This window comes from Centrocercus urophasianus, unplaced genomic scaffold (assembly GCF_019232065.1).
Source record: "Centrocercus urophasianus isolate 14NV4802_14NV808 unplaced genomic scaffold, USGS_Curo_1.0 seq_22, whole genome shotgun sequence".
Taxonomy (NCBI): domain Eukaryota; kingdom Metazoa; phylum Chordata; class Aves; order Galliformes; family Phasianidae; genus Centrocercus; species Centrocercus urophasianus.
Genome location: NW_024884778.1, coordinates 9,257,790 through 9,284,360, shown reverse-complemented (window position 1 = coordinate 9,284,360; position 26,571 = coordinate 9,257,790). Strand labels below are relative to the sequence as shown.

Here is a 26,571-nt window from a genome sequence, read left to right as displayed (position 1 = left end):
CTGATCAGACAGCAGCTTTCTATGGCATGTTTGCCTTCTAGAAACCATACTGCCTGCCAGAACCTGGCAATTTCCTGCTGAAATCAACATCTTTATCATCTTTTTGCTATTACAACACTAGCCCATGCTCATACTTTATAATCATATGTACCAAACCATAATGTTACGATACATGAGGTTAAACACAAGAGATTTGTTTACACCCTCCTGAGCTCCCTATGTTCTGTGTTGTGTTGAGCAATTCAACCTACAGGCACATCGTTAGCTGAGCACAAAGTACCGTGTAAGTAGTCATGCTGCTATTATTGGATGGTATTTGTTTTCCAGGTAAACAATTAAATAGCAGTGACTAGACAAGTACATTTTAATAATACCTTCCCATCATATCATCCAAATATTTCAGCTCTTCAATTAATCACTGATTTCTTGCATTTTTAAATTTGAACTTCTTTTCCAGACATGTCTCTTTATAATTACATATGCTGTTCTTCTTTCCAGATAGAATGTTCAACTGTGACTGCACCAAAAATGGATAATCAAATAATAATTCATACCACCTGAAAGTCTCCCCTGAGAGATGGCCTAGGAGCTCTAAGAGTTCCCTCAGAAATAAGAAATTAGGCTTTCAGCCAGCCCACATGCAAAATAATTTGTAGGCTACTAGTTACTGGCCCCTCAGGACAAGAAAACGAACCTTCACAAAATCATATCTATTCTCAGATGAGAATAAATGGGGAAAAAAAAAAAAAAAAAAAAAGAACATAAAAAAGGCACTTAGCATTCAGGACTTCAAGCTGGAGGCTTGATTTGAATTGCTTAAAGGTTGGCTTTTCTACATACATCTCAGATGGAAAGACTGGTAAAACACCCAGTTTGACCAACAGAGCCAGAATCAAACCAAGATCTTTAAAGCTGAAGCCAATAGCCACTACAAATTGATCACGAAGTCCAGGTTCTTTGAGCTGAGATGAAGCAGTCAGGCTCTAGAGATGAGCAGAGTTTGCTAAGCTGCACGTCTGCTAGATGACACATGCTTGCTGTGCCCAGCACTGGGCACCACAAGGTGCCAGGGCTCTGCCCCCTGTCCACATTAGAGAATTCCCTGCTCCACCTACAGAGACAAAAACATCTCTAGTACACGAGTACTAAAAACAACCTGAAAATTAAATAAGAATTCTAGCAGGTTGGGACATTTTGTGCTACAATACTGCCCAACTAACGACTTTTTCCTTCTCCCATCTCCAAACTTCATTTGCAAAAGCAGCGTTTCCTCACACAGACCCGTGTTACTTCAGAGAAGATGTAAACAAGCCAAGGTTTTCAGAATTGCAAATTAGCTACTGCACACGTACATGTAACATTTGCAGAACAATTTCCCAACACGTACGTTTGTACTAAGAATTGTAATGTCCCTGCAATGCAGAGTGATTTATATCTGAGCCATGTGCGGCAGATTTGTGTTACCCATCCAAAGAGGCTGTGGTACATGCTGCCTATCAGCTCTCAGACTTGTTTTCTTTTCATGTTCTCTGTTAAAAAAATTAAAGAAAATGAATTGTGGAATTAAGAAATTCAGTTTGCCAACCTCCCACATTTTTTTTTCACTGGGGTTTAGATAAATCAAATTGGGATTATAAAGGGCCAAGACCAAGAATAACTATTGCATTAAAGAACATTGTTCTGTATCTGGAGTGACTAACAGGACAGCCTTGTGTCTTGACTCATTTCTTTAAACAAGCTGTACATGAGTAGGTTTCAAGAAATTAGCACAAATAGAGAATTGTATTCCCAAAAATAAATAAACTGCCAACTTTTTTTTGTTTGTTTTTAATATAATAGTTGGGCATTTACAGCTTTGGAAAGATGCCATAGTGAGACAGATTGTCCCCGGCCCTTGCATGGGACAAGCATGTCTTGGAAAATGGAAGACACAAGATGGCCCAAAGACAATCACAATCCCCCTGCAAAGTTCTGCTTGGAAACCTCACCCCAGGGCTCTGCCTACATGGCACGTTCAGAGTCAACTTGCACTCATCTACATCCAAGCATTGCATGTTCTCACCGAAGGGGAGCCAGATTTAAACACTCCTGAGTTTTGGGAAGGTCTGGATGAAAAATCACATGGCTTAGGTCCACTTTTCACTGCAGCCAAATGCCCAATTCTGATCTCATTGAAAACAATGGCAAAACTCCTGGAGAATGATCCTACTCAGAACTGGCCAACTGTCTATCATTTCTCTTACTATATATGCTCTTATTTTTACTTTTATACTTGAGATACCCCCAGCTATCTTTGTTTTTTTCCCAACCTGATCTCACTTGTATGATGTCAGACAAGGGTAGGGAGACAAATACAGAAATGCAGTAAGTGCCAAAGCAGGAATCAGCAACTCCAAGAAATAAATATAATAAGTAGATACAGTGCCAAGGCTGGAAACAGCAGCCGAGGAAAAAGGGAAATGTAAAACTTTCTTGGCAAGGGCACATGGATTCATCCAGCTGAAAGAAGCACATTCCAGCCCACAGCATTGTAAGCAGTAATATATGTCTCCCTTGAGAAAATACAGATGTTTGTAATTTTTTTTTGTTTCGGTTTTTATTGTTGTTTTGTTTTGTTTTTTAAACTGCTCCTAAGAAATAACCTTGTTGTCTTGAAGAATTCCTCTAGGGCTCGGTATTGCAGACATTACTTCTGTACAAACTGAACTGCTGATTCAAACTGAACAGAAACAAATTTATATAGAGGGCAATTTTGAAACACTCTCTAATAATAAAAATGTACTTGAAGATTAACTGAGACTAATGAATTAAAAACACATTCGGGGTAGAAAAGATGCTATTAGTAATAATAAAGAAATTGCAGTCATCATTTCTTGTCTGTAACAGCCTCCTCTTCTTTGGCGTCATCTATTTCAGAATTTTCTTTGCAGAAAAGATACCCCTGAAAACCGAAAAAAAACCACTCTAACCCTCTTATTTCAGTTGAGCTGATATTGAAGCAACTTTATTGCCCTTTAATCAGATGCTGCTGATTTACAGGAGTGTAAGCGGTTGAAGAGTACAGTCATCACATTCCTAGCGAGGCTTACTGAATTTGGCACCAAGTCCTCTGCTGGCAACTCTCATGATCTGGGGCAGAGAAATATTTTAACTGAAAAGGCCTGATTCTTCTCTGCTTTCCACTATGCATTGTTATTTACATCTGCATGTGGTAACTGTCAAGTGCAGCCCTTCTGATTTTCACATCTTGATGTGAACAGCTGTGTGCTCAAGAGCACACTGGTGAAAAAAGTTGAATGTGCAAATACATTTTAGAATAATTATGAAGACTGAAAATTTGTGTACTTTCTCTACGTTAACTTTAGGTTAGGTTGCTGTTTTGAATGCTCTTTTTTTTTTTCCTCCTCTCATGTTCTTTTTTTCTTCTCCTCTGGCTTACGAGAACCAAAGATTCAGCCTCCTGGCTGAGAGTCAGCATTTAGTTTTTCATCGAGGGAAGATGATGAATTGGAGAATTTAAAATACCTCTTCACAGAAGGGCCCAAGAGCACAAGAGTCACTACTCAATCTGTCAGCATCAGAATTCAACCTCCAGGCAGACACTAGGGAAATGTGTCAAATCTGCAGCGGATGTAAATCCTCCTGACTTTGTTCAATACTGCCAATTTACATTAGAAGAGAGTCTGGCCCAAATTTTGAAAGAAGTCCAGGGTAGACTTAAATGTGCTTATTTGTGTAGTTACACGCTTAGAGAAGGGTGAGCCTTTGAATCCTTGGAGATGATGGATGTCTTCTCAAGATCAGATAATGAACATCAAAAATAAAGTCATCTCTGTTTGGACATTGGTACCAACACTGGGAGCACACACCCCTGATGAACAGCACATACATCCTCTTCTACAGGCATTGCAGTGACTACAAGTGGATACCAGTCTTTTCTTTGAATCACCCCTAAATGGGCCAAGGTGGCAGAGAATTCCCTGGGTAGCTCATACATGCATTGAATTATATTTCCTTTTATCTACTTTGTATGTTATGTTCAAAGTGCAGCATATAGCTCCTCACCTGTAAGAAGACAGATGAAGAGGATAGAGATGATCAGGGAAGTGGTTTTCCATTATGCTCTTTGTTATCTTGCAACCTCAACCTAAATATTAAGCATTTCATCTTTTCTACCCAAATGTTTCTCAGACAAGGCCTCAGTGACCTCCTTACTGCCTAGCAGATCACAAAATCAATATATGTTTCAAAATCTCTCATTTAAGTGTACCTGTGCTTAATTTCAGGATGCACATCTTTCCATGCACCACATATGATTACCTCTGACACTGCCCACTCCTGGCTTCAGCTTTTCCCCCCACTCTCAGCTACTCATTTTCTGGTCTCCTACATAAGCCTCATAGGAAACACAATTTGGCCATTTACGATGCACTATAAAAACAGGGCCGCTCCTCCATGCTAAGAAGACACATGGTTTTATTGTTTCCCAGGCTCTGCTGTGTCGGCAGGTCCAACTGGGAATTATAAAAATGAAGTTCCTAAAGTTGGTAAAAGTCACTTTCTTATTAGCATCTAATTATCTACCAGTAGATCTGGGTCCAGCCCTCAGTGCCCATTCCACATATTGGCTGCGGAAACTGGAAAGTTTGTGATCTTATTTTTAAGGAGTCTTGTGAATAGAAATTGAGGAGTTGGAAAACAAAAAGGCTGTAAACTTTTTGTATTGCCATAATCCATACCCTTCCATTCATTTGGATCCCCAGATCATCCATTATATCTAACAGACTCACTTCTTGTACCAACTGCACGTCCCACTCATATACGCCCCAGAAACTGAGAGCTCTTTTGAGAGTGCAGCTCTTCCTTTCATCTGTAAATATGAGATCAGAAAACAGTTTGACCAGTTTCTCCCTGACAGTATTTCCCAAAATCTCTGACAAAGATGGACCCTACACTGGATGTGCTTTCTTCTGGGTTTCCTCCACTGAAAGGTATCAGAAAGCCAATTATTTCGTCAAGGAAAGACAGAGAAGCTTCCCAGATTTGCCAGAGATCATCCACATGTTAACTCCCTTTTGCTTTAAGTCCCATTCCTGTCTCTTCAGGTCTCTTATGCTCTTAATGGTTCCATAGTTTTAAAACATTCGTGCAGAGGAAAAGGATCATCTGAAGTCCTTTGAAGTTGATCGAAAGCCTCTTAAAAGGACTTTAGGAGTCCTTAGTGAGTTTGGATTGAAGGTGGGCTAAGCACACCATGTATATTCCACTTTCTTCATACTTTAAGCACTTTCAGGCCATGACTGAATAGTGAAAATTAAATATTTTTTTTTTTTTAATCAATTATTATGGTAGACAGGGAATCATCATAGTAGTAGATACATGTACTATAAGTACATTTGAATAACTTGGATCAATTCAAGTAAAATAACAATTGTTTCTCAGTGCTCTGGGAATTCAGACATTTAACAAGAAAGGGTTGTTCTCCATTTTAAGTAACCTGTTGTGGTTGTTAAAACCATTTATTTGTCTTCCACATCAGAAATGGATTCATGACACAGTTTAGATCCAGAGCCAAATAATCTCCAAATTCAGGGAGCTTGGCTCTAAGATTTGCATCCAATTTAATCCTATATTTTTGTCTATGTTTAAGATTACCACAGTCAGAATAACTGTTTCCAGTATCCAATTCAAAGGGGAGCCCTGAAGTTGCTTAGAAAGGGGTTTGCCATTAAATTTCTTCCTCCTCTTCCAATTTTGCTGCCGAATAAAATCTGGTCAGCTGTTAGCAGATTCTTTAGAGTCTTGATTTGTAGAGTTACAAACTGAACATCATGTAGCTTGCACATAGCTGCTATATCTGAGTGTTTGTCCGACATAGTTCTTATTCAAAACTGGCTATCCATCAAAATCTAGAGAGCTATTTTCCTTCTTCAGTATGAGAAAAGTTGTTTTTCTTTTCTGACTTTGTTGCATGAAAAAGCCTGGCCAGCAATTGTAAAACTTAACTCTCCAAGGACAGAGAAAATTGTCTACTTATTACTTTGTAATTATTTGGAAGTTCTGGATGAAAATGCCTTCAGTCCACTGTCCACATTTCATCTTGGCTGACAAAGCTGGCAGATGATCCAGCACCAGGAACAGAGAAGTAGGAAATGACTTGGAAACATGCTAAATCTGGAAGAGAAGGCTCTGAAACCGCAAAGGAGCCTCTGATTAAGTGCTCACTCTGCGTATTCATGACTGATTCAGGTTAGAAGAAACAGAACAAAAAGGCACCTCTTTGGGGAGTTTTCCTGTGCGCTGAACTGAACTCAGGATGGGGAGTTGTCCTCATCCTGAGGGTGCCTTAGCAAGTCTGGATCGGTGAGGGCAGAGGGGATCGGGAAAGTCAAATATGCAAAAGTTCTACTATGCAAGCAAAGAGGAGCAGGGCATTTAATCTTATTATTTTCAGTTTACTCCAGTTTATATCCTTGCACCTCTCTATGGAGGCCGCAGGAACACTAGCTATCGCATTGGCACAGGTACATCTCAGCAATCCACTGTGGGTACAGAAAAATGTACGGTGGGTAGGTGCCTTGGAGCTGAACTTCAGTATCTGCTCTCCATTTTTTCCCTTTCAGATGACAGTAACAGCACCTTGTGAAGAGGCCCCTGAGTACACTCACAAGCATAATGACTAACGTTCCAGAGACTGGGATGGGAGGCACAAATTAGAAACCAGGCATTCACACACACACACAGCCACACTGCTATCTCATTTACAGAACTATTCACAGTTCCTTGCAAGCCATTTAAGCACAGCTGCTTTTCCAGTATCTTACTAAATGAGTCCAAATTGCTGCTCAGTTATGAAAAATTGAAGAAATTTGTACCCTTGAAAATCTCCGCTGAAGTTCTATCCATAGCTTCCTTTCATATCTCATACTACTACAGTAATAATCAAAATGTCATCTTTTTATGGGATTAGCAGATTATTTTCTTAGTAATAAAAACAAAAAGAAACCCGCGTTCCAGAATTTAATTGGCTGGTGTCTCCTCATGACAAAGTAAAAACACATTCATGACACGACATCCATTTATCTTCAAACTGTTTCCTTACAGTCAGTGCCATGGAATATGGATCTCATTGAGCAGGGTGGAAAACAACCCAAGCATCTTTTGGAAAGATGCATTACAATTATGGGTTTTCAGAATAGACTGAAATCTAATGATTTCCGAGCAGAAGGACACTAAAGCACTTCCCTCCAGAGAATTAGCTTTCATTGAGGGACATTCCAGGAAAACAGTCTGAACAGATGTATCTTGCTGGATGTAACATTTTTCCAGACTTGGTTCTGAGTGCCACCAATTCATGGAGGAGGCCCAAAAGAGAATGTATTTTACAAGAAAGGAGAAGCATACCAGAAGACATGCAGCTTAGAGCTCCATCATGGAAGCACTACAAGTTCCCATTCAGCTCCATTTTGCACCTTTCATATCCAACAAGTCTCACTGCTGCACAGAACAGAAGATTTTCCATGAACTCAGACAAAATTCTAGCTCTATTTTCTTTCTCCAGTTTCTCAGCCATGCTGTCAGTCATCTCATACCACCTTTGGTAACCATATCCATCCTTGGAGCTTTCCTCCCATTGCAACACTTGCTTCTCAGAAGCTGTCTGGAAATAGAAATCAAGCAGTGCCTCAGAAAAATTTTAAACCCCTCAAGTGACCCTGCTAGACAGCATGCCAAACCTCCTGTACCTCACAGCAGAAGGGCCTCTGTGGGCTGCTCCATCCACTGTTCTTATAAACACCAGTTGAGGGACATTAGACATGTTAAGGCCTTTGACTCTTTGTCACACAGGAAGGGTCAGTTGTCTCAAAACCTGACATTTCCCTTGCAAGAAGCATTTATTCTTTCTTCCAGTGCTATAGAGCATTTTGATCAATAAGTGAAAAACAAACCATTACACTGAGGTTGTATTCTTTCATCTCTTACAATTTTGCCTTTGCACCCATGGCCACCACTTCCATCTTGTATTGCTTGTGCTACAAGGGCTGTGTCTGCATGCTTTTGTTGGTATGTTTTTGTGAAAACTTGCATGTATCAGTCCGTCAGTTCTGCAAACAGCTGGACTCACTACATTACCTCTTTCCTTTTCTATGCTAGGATAGAAAACAGCTTGGCACTGCCCTAACTCATCATTAGCTGACTTATGGACCACATCTGCTCAAGAAGACCAGGACTAAGTTGCAAGCACCAGCATACACCAGACTCATGCTCACCCCAGGCCACGTTTAATTTCACATGGTGGCAGTTCCTCTTTGATTGAACAGCACAATGGGCTCTCTGTACAACCAATGCCTTCTGATTTTCTGGACAGAGCCATGCCTCCAATAATTCGGGGGGGAGGAAAGAGCAGCAGCTGAAATCCAGATGACTTGAGTACTTTGCTAACAAAGACAGACTGTTGGAGGCTCAATGAGAATGATGCTTCCTAGAAAGATCTACAATCAAGTAAGTACTGCACAGATGCTAGATTAGGATTCAAATGAGGATTTCTGTGCAGATCATAAATCACACCTTGCAATGCAACAGGTTTGTAGAAGAGCCAAGCAGATGTGGAATGACTGGCTCAGTATGCAGTTATATTCCTTAAACCATAAACCCACTGTGGTATAAATGAAATTCAGAGTTTTCAGGATTCTGCCAGTTCCCAGTCAGCAGTAACTATGGTGCTACTCAGAGATCGACAGCTGAAAAACAATGAAGGCCAAAAGTCTACAAAAGTAATTTTTTTAAAACAAGGTTTAATCACACAAACCCAGGCCCACATTCTAACCTTTGACTTCAGACTCCCACATCACAGACCTCTGACACAGAATGAAAGGGAAATCTCCCTCATCTCTAGCAGTCCCAAGCTCTGATCTCTGGGCTTTCAAATTCAGAAGGGCACATTTGGCCCACACACATCAGGCATCCTTTCCAGCTCACAGCATGCTTCTGCCTCTCTGCACAATACAAATACTGCCTCAGAGCATAACCAACTTGTGCCTCAAATGAGCCACAGATCTTAGATGTAAAGAGAAAAATGAACCATGGAAGTCTTTATACAAACTTTGTGAACAAAATAGCCAAATAAATGGACCTTTCTATATATATGCTCTAAAAGGGGGGTTGTGAATTTGTGAATCTTTGAATTTGTCCCCTATCAGTGAGAAACAGTAAAAGGAGATATAAAAAAAGTATATAAAGGGCCATGTGCTTTAAGACTGAATTTTGAAAACCCACCATTTGATCTACTACAGCATCCAAGTTTGATGAAACTTCATTTTTTTTTTCCAAAAAAATACCCTCCAAATAGCCACATATGTGGCCACAGCATTTCTGTGCAGACAAATGCATCTTTATTTTAGTTACTGGAGTCCTCTCAAAAACGCGCCTATAAATCCTCTGGGAGCGGGGCGGAGTCACAATGGAAAGACTGATGGATCTGCAACACTGCAGCGGCTCACACAGTTCAATTGCCATAACAGGTCCTTTGTGGATGCAGCATTAGCTGTGTGCCACTAAGCCTTAAAAACACATTTTGAAATGTCCGATCCCATATAGTGGGCCCTGGTGGATGGTTAAAGACAAAGGAGGAAAATAAAGCAGCAAAGAAATATGATGTGAAAACACTCGGTTCTTAAACAGCAGAACAGGAGCTTTTGTTGAATACAGTGCCTGATGTCTACTGTGTTCTCCTGACTTTAAGAGAAAGGATTTGTTAACACAGCCTTTGTAGGTTTGCTCAGTTGTACACTCCAAATGAAGAACTGACAGTACTTGGAGGCTCTCCCTGCTCCTTTTTGTTAGTAGAACGTTCTCCAGCAATGCAATTTCCAATTGACTTATCTTGAGGGCACATGGAAACAATAGGGAGAGATTAATGGCCTAGGAAACCTTGAAGAGAACAATAGCACGATCTTGGGATGAACTAGAACACGTGAAACGTAGTAATCCTGGGGGGGAGGGAAGTAGTTCTGCAAACAGAATCCTTTTCCATAGCTTATTTAGCAATGAGCGTAAAAGAAAACGTGCCTAACTGTTTTGATTTAAAATTTGCTGGCTATAAACAATAATTTTGAAATAATGTGAGTCAATGTTATTTTTCTTAAAACGTGACATAAGGTTTAAAAGCCAAGTTCTCCTCTGGATGGGACTGATACCAGTGTGATCAAGAGCAGAATTTGTGTTGATTGCGTTTGGCGCCTGGCGATGCTCACCCATGAGATGCAGTGACAGGGGATTGTATGTGGAAGTCCATGAATGAGCAGTTTTGATCTGCAAATGAATTCGGGTTGTTCCAACAGGAAACATGCTGTTGTTATCAGTACAGAATTACTCTACGGTAAATAAATCATTTGTATTGCAAGTGAAACTTTATTCAGTCATACACTGAGCTGGGGCTCTTCAGCCTAGAGAAGAGAAAGCTCTGGGAGAACCTTATAGCAGCCTGCCAGTACCTGAAGGGGACCTACAGGAAAGCTGGGGAGGGACTTTTTATAAGGGCATGTAGTGATAGGACAAGGAGAAATGGTTTAAAACTGGAAGAGGGTAGGTTTAGACTAGATATTAGGAAGAAATTCTTTACTGTGGTGAGATACTGGAACAGGTTGCCCAGTGAGGTTGTGAATGCCCCCTCTCCGGAAGCATTCAAGGCCAGGCTGGATGGGGCTGTGAGCAACCTGTCTGGTGGAGGTGTCCCTGCCTATAGCAGGGGGTTGGAACTAGATGTCTTTAAGGTTCCTTCCAACCCGAACCATTCTATGGTTCTATGATCAAGGACAAATGCAACCTTTCCACTTTCCAGTTCTTTGTTTTGTTCTGGTGTATTTTCCAGCATATTGGGTGTCTTTCAAAGGCTTCATGAACTAAAAATTAGATGTTAAAAAAAGGCAAAACAAAGACATCTTGAGAGATACATGGTATACAAATGTCCATACAAATCACGACAAAACAATTGTCAGGGAACACAAAAGCTCTTTTAAAAAATCAATGAAGTGATCTTTCCTCTGCATTCCCCAAAACACAGCTTTACAACATCTCTGTGAAGAAAGGCAACCAAACCTAAGCCCAGGCTACTCAAGAAAACCAACATTTTCAGGAGTCTGACAAATGGTTTCATACTTTCTGGAACAAATCACACACAGTTTTCTATAGCACTGAATCTTGACAGTGGATCACGCAGCATCACTCAAATCCTTCGTGACACAGATCTTCTCTGGTACCTCAATATTCAATTCATAGAACAGGCTGTCCAGTGAAGTGGTGGAGTCACTGTCCCTGGAGGTGTTCAGGAGCCATTGAGATGTGGCACTAAGACCAGTGGGCATATGGGGGTGAGTTGACAGTTGGACTTGGTGATCCTCAATGTTTTTTCCAACCGCAATGATTTTGCGATTATTTTGTCATATAACTTCTCTTACACCTTTTCAGAGGTGCTACAAACCTTCTTTTCTTAATCGCTTGCTGTTCTGAAGCAAGCAGGAAGAAAACTACCACCTCTCAGCTGAGTGTTGCTGAAATCCTCCTGGCAGAAGGATATAGACTGACACATGAAGACAAATGCTTAAAATTGACTGCTTCAGAAAGCTAGGAGTTTGTAAACAAGTTTTTCCAGATGAATACTTCTTACAGTAAATGTGTAAAAAAAAATGGAGAGAAAAGATCCTGAAATATTTTTAAGTTAAAATCACAAATACTTCTGAAAAGTCAGAAGAGTTTTTGAGGTTTTGCTGCTCGTGTGCATTGCTTCTCTTGCCATCCAAAGCATTACTGGAGGCAGAGACATTGGTAGGAGGAGGAGAACCCCAGCACAGGAAAAAATATGGGCCAGATGCTGATACTCAGCTGTTACAGATATCCAGCTCTTGAGGCCTGAAAAAAAACCTGAAATCTACACCAAAATGAACAGCACACTCCCTTTGTCTGGAGCAGGCACCATCCTCCCCTAAAGTTCTTGCATTTTCCAGTCCAGCTTTATCTAGAAGAAGCACAAGCCAATCTGCCATTAACTAGGTGCTGGAAAGATACCAGCTTTCTTATTCTACTGCATCAGCTCTATTTGCATACTGGTTTTCACAGCTTTAATGCACTTTCCTACTGGCCTTATATCCATGCTGCGAGTCTCAGCTGTCCCTCAGGAATGCATTAAAGGAGTCAGTGAGTTAAGCAGATAAGTTGCCATCAAGAACTCCCAAGAAGTTCATCCATTTCTACTACAGTGAGCACTTTGTACCCAACACAACTAAAAGTTGAAGATAATACCACTGCTCCTTTTATTTCATTTATTCCCGGAAGAAATCAGATGTTCTGGCATCATCAGTGACATATCTGTTTTACCCAGCTGAGTAGGATTTAGGAAATTTAGAGGATTTCAATGTTCAGACGGCATCTGCTATTATTTTGATGACCTACTTCCTGTTACCAGGATGTAATGTGGGTCAAAACAAAGAGGAACTTGCTATGTGCCATGAATTGAGTATGAAGTTCTAGTGTTGTGTTCGCTGATTTTCATACAGATTAAGTCTTGTGGTGTATTTCTCTTTCATGCACAACTTAAAGGAAATGGGAGCTCACTTCTCCCATCCCCAAGCATTTCCACATGAACATTCAGCCACTATATGCAGGAAAAAAGGAAAAGCAAATGGGAAAATTAATTCAACCTGTCAGAGGCAAACAAACTAAATTAGTATGGACAGCCACAGAACATCTTGAATTTGTAAACATTTTTCTTATGCTGGTATGCACTGCATATAACTGCTGAAGGAAGCGATCTGTCCTTGGAGAATGAAAGAGCAGAACAAGAGACAGAAGCAAAGGAAATAGCAGAAACATTGGACATTTATCTTGCATCTGTCTGCACAACCAAAAGGAGAGATTGTTAACCTACATTAGACGTCAGCTACACATCAAGGCTGGAAGGACGCTGACTGGAAAGAACATATTCACCAGCTGAAATAAATGTTCCAGACTACAGTATTTCCCATTTACAGAACTTGGATCAGCTGCACAGCATGGGAGAGCAGGCACAGCTCACTCTGCTTTGAGAAGATTAAAGTAATATAAAAGGAACAAGCTTGAGGGATGGCCAATATTCTCACCATAATACAGCCTTTAAAAGCCACATGTGTCTTTCATTCATCACCAATGAGGCAACAAAGGTTTCAAAGGCAGGGAAACTGGTTTCATTCAGGGAAGCTGGGGGGGTGCAGCTATTGATCACCATTTGGGGGCTTGTTCAGGGCATGCTGTAATGGAAGGGAGAAACTGGAAGGGAAAGATATGAGAGTGGAAACAGGAATACTTCTGCACCATGTGGGAAGGTGAACTTGACAATGGCCCTGAGAGGAATTTAGCGAGTTGGATGCAGAGCCAAGAGGCCACACTGGGTGGAGTGCTAAGTATACAAACCCAACCTGTAGCTGAATGCCTTGCCTGACCTGCAGGATGCTCCCAGACCCATCTCCAGGTTTGTGCAGAAGGGCCTCCATCAACGGTTGAGCAAGGAGTGAAGCAGCGTGCTTGGCAGGGCTGGGCTGCCTGGGCAGGCACCAACCTCTGCATGCAGCAATGAAATGAGAGCTGCTTTCAACCAGCAGCGTGGTTACCTCAGCATACTTGGCGTGAGAAGGAAATGAAGCTGAAGGCATTTGGTGGTTTTGGAGAAACATATAAAACCTTATTTCATCAAATATCATCCTTTTTTTTTTTTTCTTTTTTTCTTTTTTTTTCTTCTTTTTCCTTTTTAGGATGTTATGACTGGAATGTACGGATTCCATGAGCTTGTTTTCTTTCTGCTCTCTGTTCCCTTGGACTTTCTCCCTCAGCTGCTTTTTCCATCAGAGGACTTTGCAGTACATCTTTCTTTGTGCACTCTGTTTTCTAGGTGAGTAAACATATCCTCGAGCATCCTGCTTAGCAGAGATGTATGCTGCCTCCAACATTCACTGTTATACATATTTTAAACAATTCAACGTACTTATCTTCTAAACTCATGCTGCGCTCACTTCCTGCTCAGTGCACTGACATGCTTGCAGAGATCAGCTTATCTTAGAGTCATAGAATCATTATTTTGTGAAACGCATCCTGGAGTCATAGAATCATTGAGGTTGGAAAAGACCCCAGTCACCCAGTCCAACCATCCACCCTCCACCACTATTGCCTGCTGACCACATCCCTCAGTACCACATCTACACGGTTCTTAACACCTTTGGGGACAAACTCCAGCACTCCCTGTGCAGCCTTTGCCAATGTCCAACCACTCTTTTGGAGAAGAAATTTATCTTAATCTCCCCTGGCTCAACTTAAGGCCATTCCCTTTTGTCCTGTTGCTGTTACCTGAGAGAAGAGGCCAACAACACCTCACCAAAACCCCCTTTCAGGTAATTGTATGCACACGAAGTTTAAGTTCAGTGAAGATAAGGCACTTGGCCAGAGTCAGAGGTTCTATCCCTTCCACTCCATTTCAGCACAGAAAGCAGAAATAAGAGGAACACTAATAAATAAACTGGACACCCTGGCTGCTTTGCTACGTGTGTTCCCTGCTCATTTGCTTTATACTGCTTTGGCTCACTGCTCTGTCATGTGAGCAGTATTGAAGAAAGCCAGATCCTTTTTACTTGAAAACTGATGATGCATGTACCCGAGTGTTGATCCAACTGTCTTTATGGCTCAAGAGTAAAATATTTATCTTTTATCTCCCCTCAAGCTTCTTGATATTAATAGGACAGGTCTACACAAAACCATGGCATTTATAAATGCTTCACTCCAGCTTCCTTTTCTGAAGCTGCCATGCAGCTTGAATACAATTCCAATTCCAGGCCAAGTGTTTCCACATCCAAGCATCCCACCCTCTTCTTACATTTATACCACTTGCCCTGCTTATTCTAAGTTTCCTCTGGCTAGTTTCCCAGAATATCCTTTGCCTCTGGCAAGATAATTGCACAAGACTAATATTTTGTCACCACAGACCTTAGCTACAGTATATGCTGCTGTCAATACACCTGGGGGACAGAAGTGCTGTTTCCTGAAGAGCCAATTCTCTTTCATATTCCAGAAAACACGTGGTTTTAAACAATTGCACCAAGTTTGGGGTTTGAGTTTGTTTGGTGGAGGTTTCTTTTGTGTGTGCGTGTGTTTATTTTTCGGTTGTTCTTGCTGCTGTTTTAAACCTCATTCAGGTTTCATTTACCACATGAATAATCTTTTAGGAGATTTGGATACTTTCCCACTTTTCACTTTATTTAGTTCAACACCTAGCTTTCTGCTGAAGAGAAGGACAAGCGGAAAATTTTACACTGGTGTCTTAAATTATTTGATCCACTGGTACTATGCTAGCAGAGAATAAGTATTACCAGCCAAAATGCCAGCTGACAACACAGCAGAGACTGAAATTTCAGGTCAATGACCATTCAGGGTGCTAGGAAAAACTTCTTCCTAAAACCATAGGATGGGGATGCTGACAGACAACATCTGAGAGCAAAGAATTTCAGCCCTTCTTGGAGGCAATACATTGCCATTAGCTACCACCTCTCTGCAAGCAGCTTTTGAGTCCCACCAGGATATTATCTTTTACTTTTTGTTAAGGGCAGACTCTTTTTTATTGCCTTTATTTGTTCAGGGTGGTTCTCACAGCCAGCAAGAATCCAAGAGGGGTTGTAGTGTGATCTTAGGAGAGGAAACCAGATGTAGGTGTAATTGCAAGGACAACAAACAAGCACAGTAAAACCTCCCTGTCCCAAGCACTTCTCTATGGAATAGTCCTAGAAATCCAGTGAGTGGAGAGGCGTTGGCACAGGCTGCCCAGGGAGCTGATTGAGTCACCGTCCCTGGAGGTGTTCAAGAACTGTGGAGATGTGGCACTGGAGGATGTGGTTCAGTGGGCAATATTGGTGGTTGGTGGATAGTTGGACTAGATGATCTTAGAGGTCATTTCCAACCTTATAGATTCTAAGATTCTATTCAGGCTTTACCTGAGTTGATACTCAAGACTATGTATTTCACCTGGAGTCCCCTGTTGCCAGTGGGAGCTGAGGGCCAGTGTGTAACAGCAAGAGAACAAACCCACAGAGATTAACACAACAGTGCTCCATACGTAATCAGCTTAGGACCAGTATCAAAGATGGGAAACTAGAGACTTCTACTTTGCCTTCTGCCCTTCTAAACATGCACGACCTCAGAAATCACACTGGGTAAGGGGATCTCATGCTCCACTATGAAGTTTAGCAATAGTAATCCTGCAGGCTTCTTTAACTCAGCCTTCTATCCTGAGCATCATTCTATACTGGTGTTATACCTTACCTTCAGCCTTATAAAACCTTCCTCCACCAGGCTAAAACCTGAATGTTCACCTTCCACAGAAGACAGGCTGTTGGTGTAGTGTTCCTAGTTCTCACCAGAGCCAGGTCACTAACTGCTCTCTACGTCCCTCATCCTGTTATCACAGAAAACAGACCAAGTTATTTCTCTGCCACACACAGATGCACGCACTGGCATTTAAAAGGAAGCACTTCACATTAACAGCAGAGTTAATTGCAGTGGAAAAAAGTGCTTCGGTTCAGCAGAAATCCTGAATTTTGAAAAAGCAAAGAGGAACTTATTATCCAACCAAAAGATTAAACAAAGCGCAGTGATTGCCACACTGCTCAGCAGCTGATCAAACGTGATTGAACTCTGTCCAGGAGGATATTGATTATAACCACTTGTTATTCACTTTGATGAAATTAAAGAGGTTGAATTCTCAATCAAAATTGTCCTGCTGTCACAGAACTGGGCTGCACACATCCTGAGCTGGTGGTTCTTTTTGCCCCCCATATTAGCTCTTCTCACGTAGTTCATGGCTGAATCTCCGCTGCTAAGCTTTAACAAGAGCTGAATGAAAAAGGCAGTTCTTCAAATACACATTCAGGAAAATGTTAAGAAACCAATAAAATATCCAGTAAGTCAGAAGCATGAGTTTTGTGGTGTGTCAGAACAGCACATTATACTCGGAGCTTGGGAAGGGAAAATCTAAAGCAATTCCACCAGTTGGTAGAATCTCAAAGTTTTGTGCTCATACTCAAATCCAGAACAGCAAATTACACTACAGAGTCCAGAGAGGGAAAAAAATCGAGTCAAAACAGCTCTCACACCAAACCCAACAACCCTTATTCCTGTTTTACTCATCCGCATGTGCAAAAGAGCTGAGGAGACTATTTCAACAATCTGTGTAATTTTATCTTTCCTGTGTTCTTCTAGTTCGGATAGTATGTGTCATCTCTGTTTGCACAACAGCCAAGTGCCTGATCCTGCTTTCTCTGCCAGCCCTACAGATCGTAAATCAGGCAGTGCAGTTCATAAATCACGTGCCACTGAACCAAACTGAAACACCCAGGCAGATGGCACTCGGTAGGAGCTGAAGGACTTCCATGGGGCTGAGGCATGATGTGCAGGGATAGGCACAGGTTTCTGCAGCAGCATCCCATGGTAGGGTTTCTGCAAACACTGGCTGAGACCCAGCCCACTCCTTTTGGACCATTTCAAGCCCATATGTATTCCCATGTCATATATATCAGCAATAAAAATGACTTTTCCACTGTATCCCTGTAATCTACTTTGTAATCACTGTGAGTGAGGGGAAATGTTCAGATTTCTGTAGAATATTCAGTAATCTGTAACTAACAGCTTCATGCTTTCAGTGACATGAAGGTCTCTTTCAGTTTTCTTCCAAGCCCATATTTGCGTGAAGGCAACTAGTTAGCAGGCTGCCTGGTTCTACTCAGCAAGGCACTGCAGAAACCTTCTCCCAAAGCTGTAAGCCCTCAGTGTACCACTGCTGCTCCTAACAACCAGCCCACAGGGCTGCTCATAAGCACTTCTCAATCCAGGCAAAAATGAGCCGAATCAACCTAAGCAACAGGTCCTTACAACCCCTTCCCTTTCCATCTGCCATTTTTGCAATGCACTTGGGAGCACCTGCACAGATGTGCCTCAGCTGAGAGGAATCGTGCAACATGCAGCCACAAAACCCACAAACAGGGCTATCAGAAACAGGACCCAGCTCACAGCCCTTGTCCCAGCACTTTGCAGCAATACATCTCTGGATGTGGGTGGGGTGGGGAACATGCTTTGGGGAAGAGCAAGCTTAGAGTGACTCAGTGTTGTTTTTGGCTGTCTGTTTTTAGAGACACGGGGAGGAGAAGCTTATAAACATCCCCAGTGAGCTGAGAAAATTTTCATCGTAGGTCTTTCTCAGAGTTTGACTTCTATTGTCCTGTGTAGCGCTGAAATACACGGAAGAAGGTCTTGTAGACAAGGTCATAGACTATGCTGGGTAGTAGGAGAATGATAAAAAGTTGGAGACATGGGCACAAAGCCATGTGGAATGATGGGTTTTACCAATGGGCTGCACCATTCCCATCTATGTTCAGTGCTATTCACGTACATGTCCCCTTCTACCCATGCACCCGTGCAATGATCTCAAGAGAGCCATGCAATTACTGTGACTTATCATTGCAGTAACTACCACCAGCACAGCCACTTTGCCTCCTCCAGATCCTGACACAAGCTACACACTGAGATTGTGCAGTAAGGGAAGATGTAAGTCATGAGCTGTGCTCAGATGTGCATGCTCTCACCATGCTGCCAGGAACAGAGCCCATGTGCCCCAAAACTTCTAATGCCCTGCTCAAACTGCTATCAGCATCAGGAAGAAAGCTTAAAACTACACACTATAAGGTAGAACATGCCAAATTCCCAGCTGGTGGACTCCTGCTGAAACCTGGGGAGTTAAGCAATAGCACACCAGGCCCACAACTGAATATAAATGATAGTTCTGTAAATAAAGGCATAATTTTGTTCCCAGTAACCCTTAGTATTAGCAGTGAGTCAGAAAATTATATTTACTTGTGATTCCTTCCAGCCCTTTCCTTCCCCCCCCAGGCTCAGAAGAGTTTGGATCCATGGGCTTGGTTCAGTTCTTCATTTAGATTAGAAAAGTGTTAATGGCTGCCAACAGAGGTAATGCTGCAGTGCATGCGTGGTCTTGAAAAGGTTAATCTCCAGTGGGAAGGGAATTAGGCTGAGGCAAAGGAATGACTCTACTAGGAAAAGAAGTTCTGCTTCAGCTGTCATACAGGGTTATATATATGAGCATGCTTGTGGTTAATCAGTATTTTATTTTGGGTTTGAAATGTTTGGGCCTCTGCAGATTTTATTTATTGATTGCTTTTTAAGGTTTATTATTTCTTTCAAAGGCTGAATCAAGCTCCCCTGTGCCCCCATCTGTAAGTCACACAGGGGACTCATTAGGAACTACGATGGTTTCCATTACTGGCAACGCAGACCTCCCCGCTGCTGAGACAGCTTCACAACACGGAGCTGGTTGCCTTGGGATGTATGGGCATGGTGTGCTTCATCAAGGAGATTTCAGAACCTACATTCAGAGGACTGAAGCCCTCCTGGACACTCAAGGGTGAGAATAAGCCCCAAGAACTACTTCTGATTTAACCCCATAACTAAAAAGCCAGGCAACTGGAATCTATCTGGAACTCAGCTGGTCCTACGTGTACCTCAAGGTGACCAGCTGTGAAGGAAATCCTCAGCACATTCCCACTATAGCATAATGAGCAGCTGCCATCCTCCAGCCTTTGTGGCAGCTCCAGGAAACCACACACAAACTGAAGATCTCTCTGAGCTCCTTCAGAGCACAGTATTCTGCTACATGATATCTGACAGACACGAAAGGAGGTTGTGGTGAGGTAGGGGTTGGCATTTTTTCCCAGGTAGTCAGGGACAGAACGAGAGGTGATGGCTTTAAGTTGCACCAGAGAAGGTTCAGGTTGGGTATTAGGAAAAAATGCCTTCTCAGAAAGAGCGGTGAGGCACTGGCACAGGGTGGTCACTGTTTCTGGAGGTGCTCAAGAAAAGGGGAGATGTGGCAGCTGGAAGGTGAAGCAGGCGTTCCCTGATGTTTTGGTGGGTTCGCCCCAGGCACTGCAAGACCTGATGTCCAGCTCAGAGTCTAGCTCTGAGCCCATGATCCACCTTCAACTTTGGTGGGAATTTTAGAAGCCGGAAGAAACTGTTGTTTTTTCCTTTCCCAAACCCCAGCGTGTTGGATACAGTGATCTGCAGACATCTGTGACAAGCTGCTGAACAATTACACAACATCGGGGCTTTCCCCACCTTACATACAGGGACAACATCAATACCACATGAAGCCACTGAACCGAGGTCGTTCATTTCCCAGCAGCAAATTGAACTCAGCTGAGGATGATCTTCTTGTAGATTCAGAATAAATAAAAAGCAGAGTTGGAGTAAAGCAGAGCCTACAGGTTATAGTTTCTAAAGCACAGTTAGGACCCTTCTAATTCTACAAACCATCTCAAAACACTGATTTTCTATTTTCTTATCTCCCTATGAGCAGTATCAGGTACCATCATATTTTCATGTATGTAACAAAACAACAAAAAAAGCCAGATCAACTGTTTTCTAGGTATCAGATGCCTATATATCAGGATAATGCCCACAATATAAAGGATAGAGGGAAGGATGGATTGGAAGAACTTGCTTCATGGAACAGATCAGTATGGGCTACAGCGGTAGAACATGGCTGTTAATGGAAGGGAGTGGAAAAATGGGTGTAAACTCCACCTGTGATCCACCATTGCACTCAGGTGCAAGTTTTGCTTCAAAGTAATGAGTAATACAGAATGAAACATGCAGTGCATACAGTTATCTTGGGTAGGTAGCATATGACCAGTTGCCTCCAGTGTGGTGTAAACACTTCTGGATGTACATAAAATATAGGTTTTTTTTTTTTTCTCTTTGCCTTGTTTTTCTGAATTTTTATTATCTGTTTGCTAGTAAAAAGAACACTATGTAGTAGCAACTGTACAGTGCTTTCCCACAACAGTACTCTGAAAATGACACACTTGTAAACAGCTCCATCAAGTAGGGAACAGTAATACAATCTGGCAGAAAGAATCACAGAAGCCAAGTTACACAGAGAAATTATTGTTAAAATTACATTAATCAAAACCAGTTAGGAAAAGATGAGAGGAAGACTCTGGCAGAACATGTCTGGGATGTTACCAATTAAACTTGTTGTTCTTCCTAAAAGGCAATAGCATTCTTTTTAATTAGCCTCTGTCATTTTAATTCTAACAATAATCCACGGCATGATTACTATTTGAGCTACTTGAAAACTGAAAGCCTGCACCCCATTTCTTTTAAAGATTACTCAGTGAACAACTGGTGTGGGTGGCTAGAGACAAGTGAACAGTCTATCTGGCCACTTCTAAAGCTGAGCTATAGCACAAGATCTATTCATTTAAAAACAACAACAGTAAAACACCACACAAAATTCACATATTGAATAGTCATCCCAGGGATAGACTAAAGCTGAAGCTGTCTGTAGCATAAATCACCTAGCTAGGAATCAGAAATTAGCAGAAAGATGTTTCTTCCTAAGTTGACGTTTATTTGTGAAGCAAGACATTGGCAGAGAGCTCTGCACAAAGTGTGGCATTGCAGGGGCTCACACTGGGAAGGTGCACACAGACGCAGCTCCTATTCCTGGTGATGCCATTGGCACTGAAGAAGTTAACGCCTGCAGGCTGCAATGCTAATCCTTTGGCATTACTACACTTTGCAACAGGAACACTTGGCTGAAATGAGATTAAACATCTTAATGGTGTTAATGAAAATCTGACCTATAAAAACTGCTTAAGAACAGAAACACTGCATTTTTCAAGTTCTCTGGGCTGAAACACTCAAAGTCTTCCCTTTGCTTGAGCAATGCAGGCTCCACATGGGAAGTACATGACTTCAGACCTTTCAAAAAACCTGTGATTCTAACAGAGAAGGTTCATAAAGTTCCACTTTGTCTCACTCAGCATGTACCAGATTCCCGTCTCAGCATCCTCATCCATCAAGGAGGTATCACTCTGTTTGTACTCTATGTGATGTGAGCATTGGAAGAGAACTGGGAAAGATGACAGTTTGATAAGAGTTGCACTATAAGTCATGTGAAATCCCCATTCATATCTGCTCAGACCTGCTCTAGAAATACACTAAAACAATTATACATTAAGTTTGTGAAATATGCTTGTTCTTGTTGATAATTCCTTTTATACCCTCACTCTGGCCTACATTCTATGCCAAGATATCTTAGCAGGAAAAAAAAAAAAAAACCTGCAGTGTTTTTGAATTTCTTCTTTACTATGGAAATAAGTCATTACTGAAAAGCTCCCTGGCCTTTTCAGTTCTTTTCCTGTTCTTTTTCTTAGAAAATGTGGTTCTCTTAAACCCATGAAAAGCAGCTGCACAATGCAAACCTTCATGGTGGTAGCTTTCTGCCCAAGTAAATGAATTAGCCCTTCCCACCTGGCCACTCTTAATTCCCTTCTGCTGTTACAGAACAGCAAGACACAAAACAAGAACATAAGTAAGGAAGCAGAGACCACTTTTTCCTGGACAAAATACATCCCCTCCCTCCTACTGGGAAGATGCCTCTGCCCTGCACTCCCAACGCAATGTACAAGATAGAAGTAAACAAGCACTGTGAGGTATAATGAAGCACATCAGAGGATTGCTGATGATTGCTGATCAGAGAGAAGGATTTAACAGTTCTACAGATGATCAGAAAACATCCGCAGTGACACTAAGCAGGATATGAGAGAATTCAGGTTCCAGGATGAAAGCCAAACATTAACCACCAGGAATTCAGAAGGAAATTTCTCTAGGTAACAACACTATGTAATTGTTTAATAGGATTTAGCATCTTGCTCTGAAGCATCTGGTAAAGTTTAGCGCTGGATGGAGTACCTGGCTGACCAACTTGTTTTATAAGGGTGGGAATATACTCTTTAGCCCTACAAAGTAGCAGCAAGTTACAAGGAGCTCAGCCTACACCAACCACTTTACAGTGCTGCATATTCTAGGGGCGTGCTGTTTCCATTACACTTCAATAGGTATTTTAAAAGTGTCCCAGCTCTTCTACAGAATACAGTTTTAAAATAGCCCAGCACAAGACCTGTGGTATGCTGGCAAGCACTACGTGTTGGCAGCCAGTCTAAGATCAGGGCTGGCAAAAATAGGGCACCTGTTGTCAGTGTTCTACCAAACACAATCCCTTTAATATCAGGAATGTTTGGAATGGTTTCATAAAACGTCAAATTAGCATCCCAGACCACCAGCAACTCGATTAAATTTTCAAAGTGTCACCAATTGGCTAACTTTGAGCAGACATGAGAAATTAAGATAGACTCGATAGGCACTCTTGTTTCACCCGTAACTTGAAATATTTACTTGCAAAAAAAAGGTATGTGCCAAAAAGAGTATTTTAAAGATACCCACACAATGCAAACAGGTATTTCTAGTGAAAGCCCCAGTGAATGAAAGGTAATCACTAGAAATACATGCTGAAGATGTTCAGAAGAATGCTAAAAAAAAGCCACATCAGAGATTGAAGTCAGAGCCCCAAAGCCCCTGTTACTAATCTGGGCACTCGTGAGCAAACAACAGGAGTGGAATAGCCAGAATTCCATCAGCTAGCATTGCCCTTTCGTGCTCTCCTAGAGTGTTGGGTTTTTTTTGGAAAGAAGCACCATGCCTGTCTGTACGAGTCAGCACGATGGTAGCTCAACAACAATTTCCAGATAAAGCCGTAGAAAATGCATCCGTGAGATGCTCTGGAGAACAGGCACACTTGGCAGAACCACTTTGCATCAGCTACTGAAGCAAGAGAGCATTTAAAGAAACAGCCAGAGCAGGAATACCCTGGGTACCACACTTTCCATTCCAAGGATTGCCACAGGCAGCAGTTTGCTATTTATGAGGATATATAGGGGTGCCATCTGATGCCAGCATCCAAAGATCTTGCCTCTTCCTGCATGCATATTGCCACAAATCCACCTAAGGCACTGCTTCTAGAAAGATCCTAGAAGAACAAAACAGCTGTGATTCAACAAAACACATCACCGTTGATGTCTATGCTCTGCCAATTAGGTACACTGCCCCAGATTGCCAACAATTCTTCCTACCATTAGTTAGGATATGAGTTTTCTCCATAGAACTCTGGTTCCTACAGGAGCTCACTCCAAGGCTCAGCTCAGACTGAAGAAGCACCGAGGTACTCTTGAAAATTAAGCTCACTAATAAGGAATCTCTCTCATAATGCAAGCAGGGTTGGTTTTTTTTGTTTGTTTGTTTGCTTGTTTGTTTTTTGTTGTTGTTTGAGAATGCATAGAAAAAGTAACAGCAGAAAGAACAGTCCTCAAGGATGGTCACAGTACATGATAGAATCAGCTCTGATCCCTCTGTCTCTGGATATGGCTGGTAAAACCTAATGCCATCAGCCTGAGCTGGAACCCAGTCATGACTTCACTCATCTCCACGTTTGTGTTGGCACAGTCAAAGCTAAAATCAGTGCTTTGGAAAGTGCTCAAGAGGAAACACTGTGCAGGAGGGTAAGGCACATCCGTAACAACAGAAACAGACAGGCATCCAGCACAGAATGAAAACAAAAGGAAATTACTTTCTCATGCTTTTCTTTTTCCTCCTTTGTAGTTATTATTTTAGTAGCACCTTAGCTCTGACACAGATTAAGATTTCGTTTTGTTTAGCACAGTAGAGACATGCAGGGTAAAAATCGAGGCTATAGCATCAAATTAAATACAGTTTTGTTACTCACACAACAGGATTTCTCACAGAGCAAGAGGCCATCCCTGCCCATTTTTAATCTAAGTAAGCAAGACAAGTAAAAGGCTGAACAGAAGAGGCAGCAGTAGGGGATGAAGTTCAAAAGTCATGGAGAGGCAGAACTCCAAGTATTGCTTCATGTGTTACAGTCCATCATGACAACAGCAAATTCTGCTAGGCTACATGATATCAGCTGTAGGTAACACAGAAAAAAAAAAATCTTTCCCTTCTTAAGCTAGTACTTTAATTTAATTTAAAAATGGCAGAAACAATGTTATCAATCCAAGAATAAAATTATTACAACCCATCTAAGGTGGTGATAGTAGTACTGAAGGATGGAGGACATCAGCACTTTGGGAACTTGCCAGCTCCCTAGATGAAATCTGAGGTCCAGGCAATTCTAGGAGCAGCTACCAGAAAAACTCACAGTATTCCAGCTCTGCCCTTGGAAAGCTGCCTGTAAGGGCCAGATCAACCTCTACCAAGCTGCAGGAATTAGTATTTGACAATGATGGTGAGCAGCCTCCAGTATCACAGTGCTGTCTCATCACAAATCAACAGTTTCCTATAAAGTAAACCAGACCATTTCACCTGCATGCTTCTACTCATCTCGCAAGCACAGATACTGGCTGGACCATAAAGTTTTGAGACAGGGAAGAGCTCTCTGTATGTGCACTCCATCATACACTAGTAAGAAGAAAATCTTAACACTGCACAAATTTTTTAAGTCAAGGTCCACCAAGCACATGTACAGTCTCAGCTGCTGGTGCTAAAACATACATTACAACTATAATCAAATTGATATATACAACAAATTTAAATCAATTAGAAATCAATTACTCTTGTTTTGTTGTTTGTTTTATTTTTTTGGTTTAGCTTTAATTAGGTTCAGTGTTATTTGTCTGTGAGGCATTTGTTTTGTTGGAAGCTTCCACTGATTTATAATAAATATGCTTTAACCATTTCCATGTCCAGTCAGCAGCAGCTCTGCATGGAAAACTCACTGATTAAACACAGCCCATAGCCTGAGCTATGTACTGCACCTTCTCTCTTCTCTTCCAGATGATGGGACCTTTTTTGACTTAAATGGCTGAGATAGAGTAACAACTGCCTTACCAGAACCGGTCCATTCCAGGGCAACTGCAGTCAGAGCTTGTTACCAGTCCTGCAGGTTATGTAAATACCCAAAATAAATAATAGGTCTGCAGCAAACAGGCAAACAATGTCTCTGTCCTCTGACACCATAGATGAAGCCCGAGCACAACTGAAGCAAGACAAGAGTGACATAGAGTGATGGCTAACATGAAATGAACACAAACTACATGTGTCCTGATACCCTCAAGTCAATGTAGAATAGGCTCAATTCCAGCATATTCCCAAATACAGCACTAGCTATCTACATCTCTATTAATATCTGTAGTGGGAACCCTCACTGCAGCCACCTGCCCCTAGAAGGCTATGGCAGGATTCTCCAACCCACAGTGCTGCACAGACAGAAAGAAACAGTTATGTGCCAATATCAGGGACAAATGCTCAGGCAAGAGTAACTCAGACTTTCAGTCCCAAGTCCCTCCATTCAGTCCCCAGACTGCTTGGGAAGATGAAAAGCCCTGCAGATATATCTCATTTTCTAACTTTCCTTACAGCTGATTATTTCAACAAAGCCAACTGTAGGGCTTGCCATTTAGAAGAAAACATCATATGAAAGTAAATAGATTACAATAAGGAAACTGAGGACTCGGCTGAGGGTAAACTCTTGAGCTTATCAAATAACTGTGGAATTTATGTGTAAAAAGGTTGGGGACACCTCTTTCACGGCTTTTATGCTAACTCAAGAGCAAATTCTTGGGGCCTTGG

At 41.7% G+C, this 26,571-nt stretch overlaps 1 long non-coding RNA gene across 1 annotated transcript in view; it reads right to left on the bottom strand.

Annotated features, from left to right (window-relative positions):
• The window catches only part of LOC122162769, a 62,341-nt gene extending 36,471 nt beyond the window's left edge, over positions 1 to 25,870 (bottom strand). The window contains exon 1 of the long non-coding RNA XR_006169693.1: positions 25,831 to 25,870. This is a non-coding gene — a long non-coding RNA (uncharacterized LOC122162769). The remainder of the gene's footprint in view (positions 1 to 25,830) is intronic.
• Between the last annotated feature and the right edge of the window lie 701 nt (positions 25,871 to 26,571).